Source organism: Protopterus annectens, chromosome 10.part0 (assembly GCF_019279795.1).
Source record: "Protopterus annectens isolate FY-2018-M chromosome 10.part0, PAN1.0, whole genome shotgun sequence".
NCBI lineage: Eukaryota > Metazoa > Chordata > Ceratodontiformes > Protopteridae > Protopterus > Protopterus annectens.
In genome coordinates, this window is record NC_056744.1 from 1,278,779,943 (window position 1) to 1,278,794,924 (window position 14,982).

The following is a 14,982-nucleotide window of genomic DNA, read 5'->3' on the forward strand; positions in this document are numbered from 1 at the left end:
CATGTGCATGCGTGTAATTGCTGTAACCATGTGTCTGCACGAAGGACAGCATTAGCTATGCTATGTACATATGTGTTGTGTGTGTGTGTGGGGCATGTACATATCCACAGCGGTTACATGTATGTCACATCCAAACATGGGTGTGTTGCCTGGTGTACAGCAACAGTTATCTGTTACAGCTGTATAAGACCCAGGGCCCCTGTTATGTGTACAGCCGACCTGGTTATGAATAGTGGTATCAGTGCATTGCATAACACATGATGGAACCCTGTCAGTACATGGGTAGTCTGCACAGTTGCTCTAGAGCTAAGTACAGTCCACTGGTCATGAGTAACATGGTGTTGTACTAATGTATGGATGTGTGTTGCTGGTCCAAGGACATGGTGATGTGTGAGGGCTACATACTACAGTGCGGCATTTACCACTGTGATCTGCACCTGACACATCTGTGATGGCTTTTGAGAGTGTACTGGTCAGTACATGTGAGTGGCCTTCATATACGTGGGGACACTAACACCTGGAGCGGTCCGTAATGGTCTTATGGCCCACATGTCTGTATCTGAGGTATACAGTGGTAGTGCTATTGTGCACAACTGAGCCTTATGCCAGGTGTTCCTCACAGCACAGATGTCAGTATTCCCCATTGTTGGGTCTAGATTGGCAGCTATGATTACGAACGCTACACATCTAGCACTATTTAGCATACACATACAATGCAGTTGTCCTGTAGGTGTCAGGGTGTTTACCTGGTCTCAGGTTCTTCGTCTATGTATGGTACTACATGTGCGAAGTACCCACTCCTGCCAGGACAACACCACGGGTGGTATTAGTGTACCAGGTTTAGATTGGTACAGCTAAGGTGATGGACAGCAGACATTGTGTAGAAGACCGGTGTCAGACATATGTCGTACAGCGTTCATGCTAACAATGATGACTATTGACTTACTGTGCCCTTCCGTGTTTAGAATCTGTGTGCATACAAGACAGCCCTTCGCTACTAAGTGTATGAGCATGCCCAGTACGCCATTCTAGATGGACACATAGTGCATTCCAGACTGACGTGTGCTACTAAGTGTGTGAGCATGCCCAGTGACACCTTGTGTCAGTTGTGTGCCTCTGTGTATGGGCATGACCATTGTTATCCTGTATAGTGATAGTGGTCATCCAAGCAGCAGATGGCCATACCCCACTTCAGGATGGATTCCTACATTTAACACACTGGTTCACAGGAATGTACACCATAACTGTCAGCATCCATGTCGATGTCTGCATTCCTAGAAGGTCATATTGACTGTCTTCAAAGGTGTACTGTCTGTGGCGCGTGTTGTATCTATGTAGTGTTGTAATAGTGCTCCATAGATAGCCAGTTGTCCTGCTCACACCACTGCCATGTGTTCGTCTCCGTCTGCCTTGGGACAGTAATATGCTTTTAGACTGATCACACTCCATACAATCACTATCGGCGTCTTTGCCTTTGCTGATGATGTCACCCACCTAGAAGTATGCCTCTGGGAGTGCTGTGATCCAGTAATCTCAGTAGTGCATTCTGTAACTACGTAATGCTGTAGTGTGATAGAATAGACAGGTAGGTGCTCGATTCCAAGGCATGGCAGGTGTGTGTGTTTGGCAGTCATACCCTATGTGCTGGTATCTGTGGGTGGCTAGCTTCAGGATGTGTTGAGTGTGTTTTGTTGCTTTCCTATATAGTGTCCACAAATCTCATAATCGCCCAAGACACTGGGTTGTCAACACATACATTCACCAATAGGTCTGGTGAGCAAATGTCAGCAGCCCTACTCTTACCCTTAATACAGTCTGACCCATGTGATGCAACGAAACACACTTGCCTTGATAGTAACACCACTACATAATGCAGGTGGCACATGTGTTTTCCTTTTCATTCTTGTCTAATGCTTTGATGTCATGTGGTCCGCTGTTGTGATATAAATGCAATATCTACGTATGTGTGTGTGTATATGTATATGTGTGTGTATGTATGTATGTATATATATATATATATATATATATATATATATATATATATATATATATAGACATAGATATATACATATATGTATGTGGACATTAGCACTATTTGTGCTGGATGATCTGTACGTGATCACCTCGGATGTATGTATATCTGCCATGGCATAGTGATAAAGCACATCGTCTGTGGTGTGCAGAATCCCAGGTTCTAGTCATGTAGACACCAGTTATTTTGTTGCTGGGAAGACCAAGGGACATCGAATATGGTGATAGTAAGGCACCTTTAACCAGTTGTGTATGGATCTGAGTGACAGTAAGCAGTGGTTATTAATTTGGAGGGTCAGTATGGGTCATATAACTATGCATTAGAAGACTATACTATGCAAATGAGGTTGACAATAGTAAATCCCGTTTATCCCCAGGGTGTGATACAGATCACAGGAGTGTATGTGTGTAGATAACCAGGTGCAGGGCTCGAATATAGGTGAAAGCATGGGAGGGGGGTCAGGCATACTGTACGTACATTGGAGACCTGTGCCTCGGGATTGCTCCTGCCTTAGCACGCCTAAGCTAGAGGTGTGTCTATACCTGCCTGGTGAAATTGGGAGGGACAACAGCAGTAGTGGAGTAGTCAAGGTGAACAGGTTGCACAAACAGGTGATAATCAGCACAATCAGCAGATTACTTGGCCAGCCCGCCCTAGAACACTACGGTAATGTGAGCAAGCACCATACACACAGGTTTCTTCCACACTCTACATCACCGGTGTATACATATGGGGACATTTCTCAACACAGTCCAACCAAATGAGAAGGGCTGCAGCAGGCAACATAGACCAACATGTGCAGGAGGCTGAGGGTGGTGAGGATGTGTATGCTGCCGAGCAACCCTTAGTGAGGTGACATAAGGCTTTACAGACCCAGGGTAACTTACCAGGGGCTACATGAGCTGGAGATAGTGGAGCGCTATGGGGTGGACAGAGACCTCCTACAGCAGCTTGTTGAGCTGTGCCGGCCACACCTGACACATCGAACAGGCCGAGGGAAACCCATCACAGTGGATACCATGGTATGTGTTGGCCTAGGTATAATAGCCACAGGTACCTCTCAAAGCACAACTAGGGATATCATGGGGATCTCACAGGCATCTGCATCCAGAGTATTGCACCAGTTCACAGACGCCATGTCACCACATGACAGTGAGCACGTACATGCCCTCAACACACGTGATTTGTTGACCAGCAATATGCGTCTCTTCCACCACATGGCTGACTACCCTGGGGTACTGGGTGCTATAGCCTTGACGCATGTACACATCAAAGCACCACCCGATGAGTAGGGTAGGGCCTACATTAACTGCAGGGGCATACCCTCCAACAGCTAGGCCATATGCAATGGCCAGGGCATTAAACTGAATGTGTGTGCTGTCTGCCCTGGAAGCTATGACGATTCCAATATATGGCATCTGACACAGCTGTACCACACCTTTGCCAATATGGACATCCCCTACAGTCTCCTAGTGGGGGATGCTGGGTAACCAACTGGAGTCGTGGCTGATGACAGCCATCAGCAAAGCACACACACCTGAACAACCACACCATAATGAGGCAGACGCACAGGCAAGACATATAATTGAGCATGTGTTTGGGATGTTCAGGTCACGGTTCTGGTGTCTGGACACATCTGGTGGAGCCCTGCAGTATTCACCAGCTACATGCACCCAAATTGTTATGGTATGTGCTATGCTACACAATCTGATCCTGTGGTAACAGTTGCAGCAGAAACAGCATGGGGCAGGGCCACACAGCCCCCCACCAATGCCAAGTCCTGTACAGGCACAGTGTGACTTGGAGGAGGAACTACCTGAGCTGGGCCCAGTAGGCGAAAGGGCTATGCACAGTATGACCTGCCCTTGGCAAAGAGGTAACACATGGCATATGCACTGACACAGTAGGTACCCAGGGATTTCACCCTCTCTGGCTCGCACAGACAGTACAATGGATGCCAAACATGACACTACCTGTGCTCAGCCATGTATAGGAAGTGCACTGTGTGCATCTGACATAGGCAACCCTCCAGCACCATCCTCAGGTCTGGTACACCCCCAAGGTAAGTCAATTGACCTACCAATTGGCAGTTGTATTAGAATGTGTATTTACCCATTGCTATGGTATGGATGTGAGCATACAAGGGAATTTGGTGGCTGACTGTTAGGCCAGCAGACAGTACACGTCCATAGTGGCACCATGACATCTGTAGCACATACTAGGGTCACAATATTAGCCAGTAGTACACAGGGTGTCCTAACCCACTGCAGGTTATGGGCTGAACATCATGTGTGTCCATACAGCCCACACAAGTCTCATACAGCTGGACAGGTGTAGACCAATACAGACAAATGCTATACAATGGCCTCTGGATATGCCCAGTGAATGACCCCAACCCCCACAGACACACACACAGACTATAGCAGGCCAGGCAGTTGGATGTAGGTTGTGAAGGCTAGGATGTCTGACACCACTATGCTGATAATTAAAGCTAGGATCTGATGTACACTGGTATGCCTCCAACCAGCAATTTAGGTAGGTTCACACACTGAAATGGAGTACCTGGCATACCAGTACAGTAGTGGCAAATGTGTACAACTGTCAGCTGTGCCCCCCTTCCAAAGTACACATGTGAGAGTCATGTGCGCCACCCCTGGTGCTGTGTAGGACTGTGGATACAGTTGGATGTCCCCCCACGCTGTGCAGAAATGTAGCAACTGTTAATTCCACATGACCATTAGCTACCCTGCAGACACAGCATGCCACCTGTCAGTGTGCAACGCAGGGGTCGGCACCACAGTACTGACTATCTGGACATGTGACACATGCGATCCAGTTGACCATACTTGGCATGCTCAAACACATGAAGGTATGACGGTAATGTCAGTCAACAACATGCGTAACAGTCATACTGGGCATGCTCACACACTGAAACACAGGACGGCCAGGTCTGCAAACACCAGTGGTCCGGACATATCTGCCAGTACATTGCTATACTGTTGGATGACTGTGCTGTATGGTATGTGTGTGGTACTGTCTATTGTCTGTACATATGCCATGGTGTATTGGTAATTCACATGAGCTGTGTGCGCAGGGTATTGCTACCAACACGTGCAAAGGATGGTTCTTTGTTTGCGGCCAGAACGACGCCTTTGGATATGGAGTGGGTAAGGCACATTCCAGCAGGTGGGAGCGGTTGTGCGTGTGTTTGCACGGTGTTAAGCACTGCTGACCTCTGGTTACAGCTCCTTATACCTGTTTAGACTCCACATTTCTTTAACAGTGCACTACTGGCATACTGGTAGACAAACACGCTTACACCCGCTCGCTCACTCACTTGCACGTGCACCGAGATTTGTGCTTACATTTGTCACTCACACTGGGTGGGCGCGATCCCTTGTGATGCCTATTACATCGGACTACATGATTACAGTATCGGGTATGTCTAACCATTAGGTGACGGCAGGCATTCGACTGTATGGACTTGGCAGCCTGTCCACTGACATAATCATATTATATGCGTGTTCCTCATACAATCTGCTCCCATCTGGCTGATACATGGGAACCGATACTCTGCAATGCTGACATGTAAATGTTCTTTGGGAAACGCAGCTCTCTGCCGGGTCATGCTACCACATATCTATTGTAGGTTTTCCACCTTTTAGATTGGACGACGGGAGACTCTAGGAGTAACACCTTTCCCACTTTGCATGGGACAGTCCCTCATTAGGCATATGTGTCATGCGACAATACTCTAGCCATTGCAACTGTCCTGATTAGAGGACATTCTTATATTATACGTGTCTGTAATAGTTGCATGTAACGGTTATTGTATACATGACACGTTGATATGTTATGTGAAGTAGCATAAGCAACTTGACTGCTGCTAGACTACGCTTTGATTTGTGCTAATATGTATATTTCTGCACTATGCATGGCTGTAGGTATGTTCTGCCCTGGCACGTCTGACATTTCTACAGAGCAGGTCCCACTTTGGCCATTCGGAATGGTGGCAGCCCTATAGAACCTATATGTAGAGCTATCACATTTGGCAAGGCAACACATACCCACAGCCAGTAGTAAACTGACTACTTCACCGGTTTGAATACATTAAGGTTATTCTTGTAGCATTATAGTTACTAATACTGTTTCCTATAACATGTATGACACCACTACACACAATATATGACCTCCTTTCCCGAAATCACAGGCCATGTGCCGTAACATTCATTTTGCAGGACACAACTGCCCAGAGTGGTGTGTCCCTCACAAAGGCGAACGGGTGGTAACATATTATGCTATCATCTACCTAAGGTGGCCAGCAGAATATGCACTTTCCATCACTAGCAGACCTCACATACCAATGGGTAAAAATGAATACTGTATCAGGGACACTGCATAACACCCTGAGGGACACATTTAGATGGTTGGTTCTATTAACCAGACACATTGGCAGTCACAGGACATATGTATTAATTCATGTTTGTTGAGGTACATGCTATTTATGACTCATACATGCTGTCATCAGTCATTACCTGTATTCCGCCACCTGTCCACCTAATATCACTAGTTCTGGAAGTGTTTAGTTGGACTTTGTTACATTCTGATTCATAACTATGGACGTCCATGCTAATCAGGTACATGACACTGATATAGTCCCTATGTGTTCCCCCAATGGTTTACAGACTATCCAGTAGATGTGCTCTTCAGGTTTGGGAGGTATAGGCGTCTGCTATGCCCACATAGGAATATTAATTGCTTCCACTGGGCGGGCCTACTACATCTCTGCCAACCAGCACCTGCACACTTAGGCCCATTATTGCATACCCATGATTCACCTACCTGACACCCCTCTACAGCACTCATGACAAATACTTACTGTGAAGGCAGCTGGGATTTGAGCACACCCCTACACATTGCCCACTCTCCCCAACTCGGGACACATGTCATACATTTTTTCAACCCATGTGTTATTACATTTGCACAACCTATTGTTCCATGTACACCTACATCCTGCTCGCATCGATAACCAAGGGTTCACATATAAAGTGAATTTTTGGTGTCCCGCAAGTGACCCCGTTATCCATGTTTAAAGTGTAGACCTTGCAGATTTCTCCCACTGGTACTTTCTTGCTGGTGGTTTGGAAAGCAGCAGTGTATTTATCTTTATTGCCTGTCTGTATGTCTGACAGGCCTAGCTGGGCAGTGTGGGAGGTAAACGTTTGTTTACTGGACGTCCCAGTAACATATGCCCGGTCAGAACATATGTTACCCGTAATTGCTGTAAAGTAACCTAGTTATGTACATGTGTATATCTACAATGACATATATATTTGTTTTGTGTGTATATGTGTATATATCGATAACTGTTGCATGTGTGTGTATATATATATATATATATATATATATATATATATATATATATATATATATATATTTTTTTATTTTTGTGTGTGTGTGTGTGTGTGTGTGTGTGTGTGTGTGTGTGTGTGTGTGTGTGTGTGTGTATGTATATATATATATATATATATATATATATATATATATCTATATATACATCTGTGTGTCCGTTAACCAATACATTTCCTGGACATACACACTTGCACATGCGTATTGGGTTTTATCTCTGCTTCAACAGCATACTATTGCCTTAGTCATTATGACACCGACACTTCACTCCGGTTAACTTGTAATCAGTATACAGCACGTTATGCAGTGGACAGATGTTGCACTTTTTTCATGTATGGAGTACGGCTGATAAGTATGATGTTATACAGTGTCATTTGACCTATTTCTCGTCTGCACAGCCTATTATTCCTGCTACTGTATTTGTTTCTGTGCACATTCATATTATTTATGTTAGTAAATGAAGTGCATGTGTTACAGAGAATGTACGTCAACATATTGATGTCTACATGTTGTTGTGCCTTTCGGCTTTTCCCGGTTAGGGGTTGCCACAGCAGAACTCTGGTCCACTAATGATCGGCAGATAGGTTTTATGTGCCGAGATGCCAGCCCTGATGCACAACCTTCAACGAAGGTACACCCATTCACGCATGTCTCCACGCAGAAGACGCTCTAGCTGGGAATCGCACCTACGTACTAGCTGACCTACACGAGCCACTCCATTGCAACCGGCACAACCAACCCTGGCACTCCTGTGTCCATAATCGCATAGCCATAGTTTCTCCAGCCCACCCGTGTTGAGTTTCCACGCGTAACAGCCATTATCCACCTGATATCACAGCCATGACACACCTTTGCACATTGCCCTCTCCAGAGTGTTAGGGGCCTTACACACATTTTGTACCGCCTTGTGTATTCACAGGGCCTCCCTCCATTTATATTTTCACATACGTGCCTTTCCTGGTGTTATGGATTATGAACATTTTGCCGGTTACAAGTGTAGGTGGTCACAACATGAACTACATTCCGTCTGTGTGTAATGCTGAAGTAGCACTTCAGCGATATTATGGCCACTGGCATAACCCTGCCTCTGGTGTGAATAGCGGTGTTCTACTCATTCTTGTGCAGCTTTATCTGATATATGCTGCAAGCACTATATAGTACCTTAGTTGCTCTAGATTCCCTTCACAACCCTTGTGTATGCTTTCATCTTTCGGCGTTAATTCTATAAATATATATATATATATATATATATATATATATATATATATATATATATATAAAATTGCATATTTCTTTTATGTCTGTGGATATTTATCTATACACACATATCTATCTATCTATCTATATATACATCTGTACAAAACAACATAGATTTGCTATGCTGGGAGCTGCTTCCACCCACGCAGGTGCACTTGCATCTCCTTATTGTGAGTTACATATCTTTACTGACACTTCTTTGTGCTTACATGTGCCTTATTCATTATGACAGTACCACTTTGATTGATGGAATCCGGTTAACGGTCCCATGCGAAACATGCGTTCACCTTTACATGTTTAAATGTTGGCTTTACAGCACAGAGGCATTCATTACACAAAAATTGATATGTGCTATAGTCGTACTTGAACCGGGAATGCCTTTACGTTAGGCGGTTGCTCTAACCACTACACTATTGGTGTTCTGCCTCATTTATATGTATACCCATGGTTCATAGCTACCCTAACATACACCTCACCGCTTCACTTACACAGCAGGCATCCATTCTCCTTCTGGGAAAACTGCAGTACTACACATGCAACATTCCCTATTCCCTACTGCTCTGGACCCGTGCTGCATGTTTACTCACTCCAAGGATATTCAGAATTCCAATGCTTATAGTCCTGGTACATACGTGTGTTTGCTTGTCAGGGTGTTCATGTGCTGGTTCAGGTTTAGGCTTGTCTGACTGGTGACTGGAACTGCCCAGTACATGTTCAAATGTCAGATGTAGCACATGGACAGAGTTGGTCCTGATTTTAACATTCTACCTGTGTTTACAGACACAGGGGTTTGGGCACCTCTGACCACATTATTAGGTTGGCACTACATAATATAGGGTGGGGGGTGGCTCCACTACATAATACAGGGTGGGGGGGGTGTTTTCACTGGTGTTTCCCTTCACATTTGACTATTTAATTCATTCATATATACGATGAATATTATTCTGGACATCACTTATGAATTCACTACAGGTATGCAATAGTACTGTCAACAAATGTGACAGTTGGTGGTGTACATATGTGTACGGACCTCTGTTATACTCAGGGACTAATTTCAACAGTCACAGGGACAAGGCAATGACAAATCAGGGACAATCACTGACACTTCTACAATATTAGTACTATTAACTTGGAACATGTTGACAGATTCGGAAACATATGTATTACTACTTATTTTCTGCAGTTAAAAGCATCTATTACTCTTAATTATTGTCATTAGTCATTCTCATTCAACACCTTTCCTCCAAAGGTCACTGGCTTTGTGAGTGATTAAGAGGCTGGCCAGTTATTGTGCGAATGCTCTGACCATTGGTAGGGTTGCCACATTTTCATATGTACAGGATGGGATATATTTTGGAGACACCAGATTGTTTAGGCCAACACATACCCACGGTCAGTGCAGGATTTAGAACATTCAATATTTTCCTAGCTGAGAGCCTATTCCTTTAGCACTTTAGTTGCTTATTCTGTTTCTTGTATGAATTATGTATTTTATATCCAGAAATAACTGCTTTAGGCAACTGTTACATGAAGTATGGTACATAGTTATTTCCTACAATCACAGGACATTTGCCATTGTATCATTATTGGTCAGGACACACCTCCCCAAACAGTGACTGTCCCTCACACAGTGGGTCAGGAGGTACCCTGTTTATGTCAGCACCTTAATCACCCTATTTCCAAGGCCACTATGCGAATGTGTACAATATATTCTCTTGATTATTCATGTGGGGAGATGTGCATCATGGGCAGGTGTTTGATCCTGCGTAGTAGGTTCTGCATGACCGTCTAGAGGCTGAAAAGTCTTGTTCACCACTACTGCACATTCAACTTGTGTCCAGATGTCTACAGGACTGGACATAGTGTCGTGATACCAAGTCTGATGTTTACACAGGTTACTTATCCCATGAGGGATATCCAAAAATTGAACAAGCTAAATACTGTCTATTCTTTTGGATTTATGAAAATGTGTTAGGGTTTTACATGCAAGGGATACATAGTTTGCAACCCTGACACTGCCTAGGGTGACACTGCCTATTACATATGAGTAGTGGTTACTATGTGTAGATATGGCTGCGCCAAGCTAGTAGCCCGAGTATGGCTGGATTTGGTGGACGTTCAGGTGTGGGGGCGGGTTGTGTGCTGTGGAGGGGATGATGGGTATTCAATTATGCATCCAGGTGTGTTGCATTTGGATGGGCCAGTTCCATCCAGACCATTCTGTGGGTATGTGCCGGTGACGTTTCTGTACATGTGTATCGCTCATTTTAATATTCATATGTTTGTGTGATTGTGTTCTACAGTATGGCCTGTCAGGTTGTATTGCAGATGTGTATACTTGTTCTTTGTGTTTCTTTCTGATTCACCCGCTGCTCCCTCATACACCTCCAGTTCACCTATTGTGCATCCAACACAGTCTCGCCTTTGTGGATTATACCATTACCTATCCCCCCCACACACATATTCCTGACACTTCATCCATCCCTTCTTTGGTTGATGGCCCAAGACACGGTCAAGGGAACACATTGCATACACTACATATGTCAGGTACCTGTATGGTTGTGTGGACTACCCTGGCATTTTTCACCTTCCACATGCTGTACATCATGCACATAGGTACACGCACATACTTAACTTTCATGACATGGTAGGTACACCCAGGTAATACCCGTTCAGCTGTGACACATCCTGACAAGAACGGCTTGGACCACATATGGGCGGATTTTGGCCAAATGCTCTGACCATTGGTAGGGTTTCCACCTTTTCATATGGCCAGGATGGGATATATTCTCGACACAAATCAGATTTTACAGGACAACACATACCCACGGTCAGTACTACGGATAATACTTTTGTTTTCTGCCTACATGTCAGCTTATTGTTGTAGCAGTTTATATGCTCCTTCTGTTTCGTTTTCTTGCTTATTCTATTTCTTGTCACATGTGGTATGTTACATACGGACATACCTATTGTATGTGACTATTACATGCAATGTGGGATATAATTATGTCATACAGTCGCTGGATATTTTATATTTATAATGGTTTTGGTATGGACACAACTGCCCAGATGTGTACTATCCCTCACAATGTGGGACTGGTGGTAACCCTGACCATTGGGCTCGATGTAGCTATTGGCGGCACGCTAACATGATGCGTTTCACTTCCACTTGGTATAATTATCTACACTGCGTTAGAATACAGGCACACGGTTTTAAATGTCATTTGTTCGAGGGATGGAGACTCGATATTCACTACCGTGCATTTGTGTTTGCTCCTTAATTTTGTGTTCGCAAGAACTGTCTTGCATGCTTTGCATACATTTCAGTATCCACGGACACTGACAGGTGTGATTACTATTTCATGCAGATTGTTATAGTCAAGCATTTTAGGTAGCATGTCGACAGCTGACATTTCCACGCCTCTGTGCGGCACTTCGACACGCCCTATGCACTCACGCTCGTTTCCTATGCATGTGGCTGTGGCGGCAGCGCACCTTCATTAATATGCATATGGTGCTACTGCGCCATCTACATGCCACACAGTCGGCGCAAGCCTAATGCCGGCCTTGCGCTGAGCTTCATGAATCCCGGGTATAGTGAAAGGCAGGTAGGGATGTGCAAGAAGGATGTTGGAAAGAACCATAGCTATCCATTTCTTGTACAGCAGCAGCTGTGCACTTTGACAGTTTTTATAGATGAATTTGAACTCTCAAACCCCAGAGAGAGGGGTGAGGACAACACAACTGCATTGTGAAGCCAGTTGGACCAAATTACTTGTGTCCAGTGGACCCATGTGCAAAATAGAGAGCTATATATGGGGCGATTTTTTGTTTTTGAGACAGGTGCCCATTTTTTTATTTTTTTATTATTAAGGTGACAGTGGAATGTTGGAGAAGGGATTTAGGCATGTGTGGGGAGGTAAGTAGGGTAGGAGAGGATGCATTTGCAGACAGACAAGACAGCAGATGGGGTGGTGTGTGAAACATGAGGTGGGTGAACACCATGGATGGGTAGGGTGTTGTGGAATCCAAGTTGTATGTGCCTGGAGATGGCAGCAGCATGAATCATGTCCCCATCCATGGGACTGTTGACACTGGTCCTTTAATGCTCTGAGAGTGGCTGTGCTGGAGGCTGGGTGCCAAGGTGAGGCTGCCCCACCAGGTTGGCTTGCATGCACTCAATCCGGTGCAGGTAGTGTTTATAGCTCCAATGAACAATCCTGCACACCATGACTAGCAGTTCAGCCTGGGTGGCAATGCCCTACCACCACTGCTCCCTGGGTAATGCCGGGCCCCCTTTCCCTGAGCTGGACCCACCTGAAACCACAGATGGTGCAGAGGCATTGCAGGGTGCACCACCGGTCTGGGTCCTAGATGTTCTAGGACCCAGTGCAATGGCTGGTTGAGGGAAAGTAGATGGATCAGCCAGAACTGGCCTATCCTGACATGCTGTAGTAATGGAGATATAGCAATAAGTATAGGTTAGTGGTGAACAAATCATTGTTAGTAATAACAGCAGGGCAGAACATTGGAAATAACTCAGTTACATATCAATGCATATTATCTGAAACACAACAATAAATAACAGAGTAGTCAGTATGTTAACATCATGCCAGTAACAAAATAAGTAATGTAACAGGATATGTTAATATATAACCATTATAAAACAAAACCATTATAAAACAAAACAATAATAAAACACATGTCCCAAAATACAGTTAATGTAACAACATATGTTAATAGTAAACCATAACCAATGAATAACAATAAGAAATAAACGAAGATAAGGGGTGGGGAGAGAGATAAAAAGAGTCCATTAGTAGCATTTCCAGTTATTTCTTTGAGAACAGTACTGCAATCTCCTCTAATGGTCAGTATTTTGTTCATGTGTACATTGACTACAAGTATCCTATAGCTGATGTAGTGCATGCATACCTTTCAAACTGTTTGCATGGGACACTATGGGACAAGCAGTAACAACTGCGGGTACTCAACTACACAGAACCATTGCATATCAGGTGGACCTATATAACTACCAAGGTGTTATGTGGGCTGATTTGGTGATGGTCTGCAATCTAAGTAATCATTTCCATGGTAATCCTTTGACACAGATTAAGCACTATTAATTACATAATGTAAAATTGTGACACTTGAGAGACATGTATGTGTACAGTACAGAAACTAAACAGCTGTCATGCCTTGGTTGGCAGGCATGGGAATGGAATCCAATAGAAGTGACTGCAGGGGACATTTGCATAGAATGTATTAATTGACTGCAACAACTTTTAACAGACACTCCAGGCATACAGCCATACCAGGATTACACATTTTATTTCTGACTGAACATTGCTGATGAACACATTCTTGCTAATGATTTTAACACTCTGTGACATCTAAACATATAATTATCTACTCATAATATGGGCTACCTCACCCATTTTCCTGTAGTTCCTGTGGAGAGAGAAACTGTGAGCATTATGTGACTGCTACTATAATATTTACTGCTACATATCACTGAATTCGAACCCTGGACTGTGTGAGGAAAAATTAACTGTATACAGAGCATTTAACAAAGTGAGCTACTGAGCCACTGCTGATTACTGACTGACTGATATTTGCCTAGAGCTCACCTGGAACCAAAATATGACCTGTTAGTACTACTACAGTGTTATACTAGACTGCAGTGACAGTAAAATGCACATGTATGAAATACAAGCATAAATCAGATAATATGTAAGCTATATTTCAGTATCATATATGTAAAGTCAACAAACAATATCAGCTCATGGAGTGGGTTACCTCACCCATATACCTTTATTACCTGACGTCTGTGGATGACAGAGCATTATGTGACAAATATTGGTCTAGAGACAGTCTTGAACAGTACTTATCTGAGTTGACCAAAACAATTTGCATTTGTAGCCATTACATTTGCATTCTACATCTATTACATTGTTATACTTCACTGCAGCTCCTTACATTACAGGCTCACTGCATACAGCTGCACTGCAATGGTTATGGCAACACACTCCTGATGTACACCATTTTTCTTTGTGTTATTGGTATTGCTCCATGTTTTTATTGCACTACAGTTGGCATTATTTATTCATTGCAATACAGCTCTAATTCTACATTTCTTGCACTACAAATTTTACTGTATATACTTTAATGCAGTTATTGGTATTGTTTCCTGTTTTTATAGCAGTACAGTTGGCATTATTCATTTATTGCAATACAGCTCTAATTCCACATTTCCTGCACAACAAACTTTACTGGATATGCTT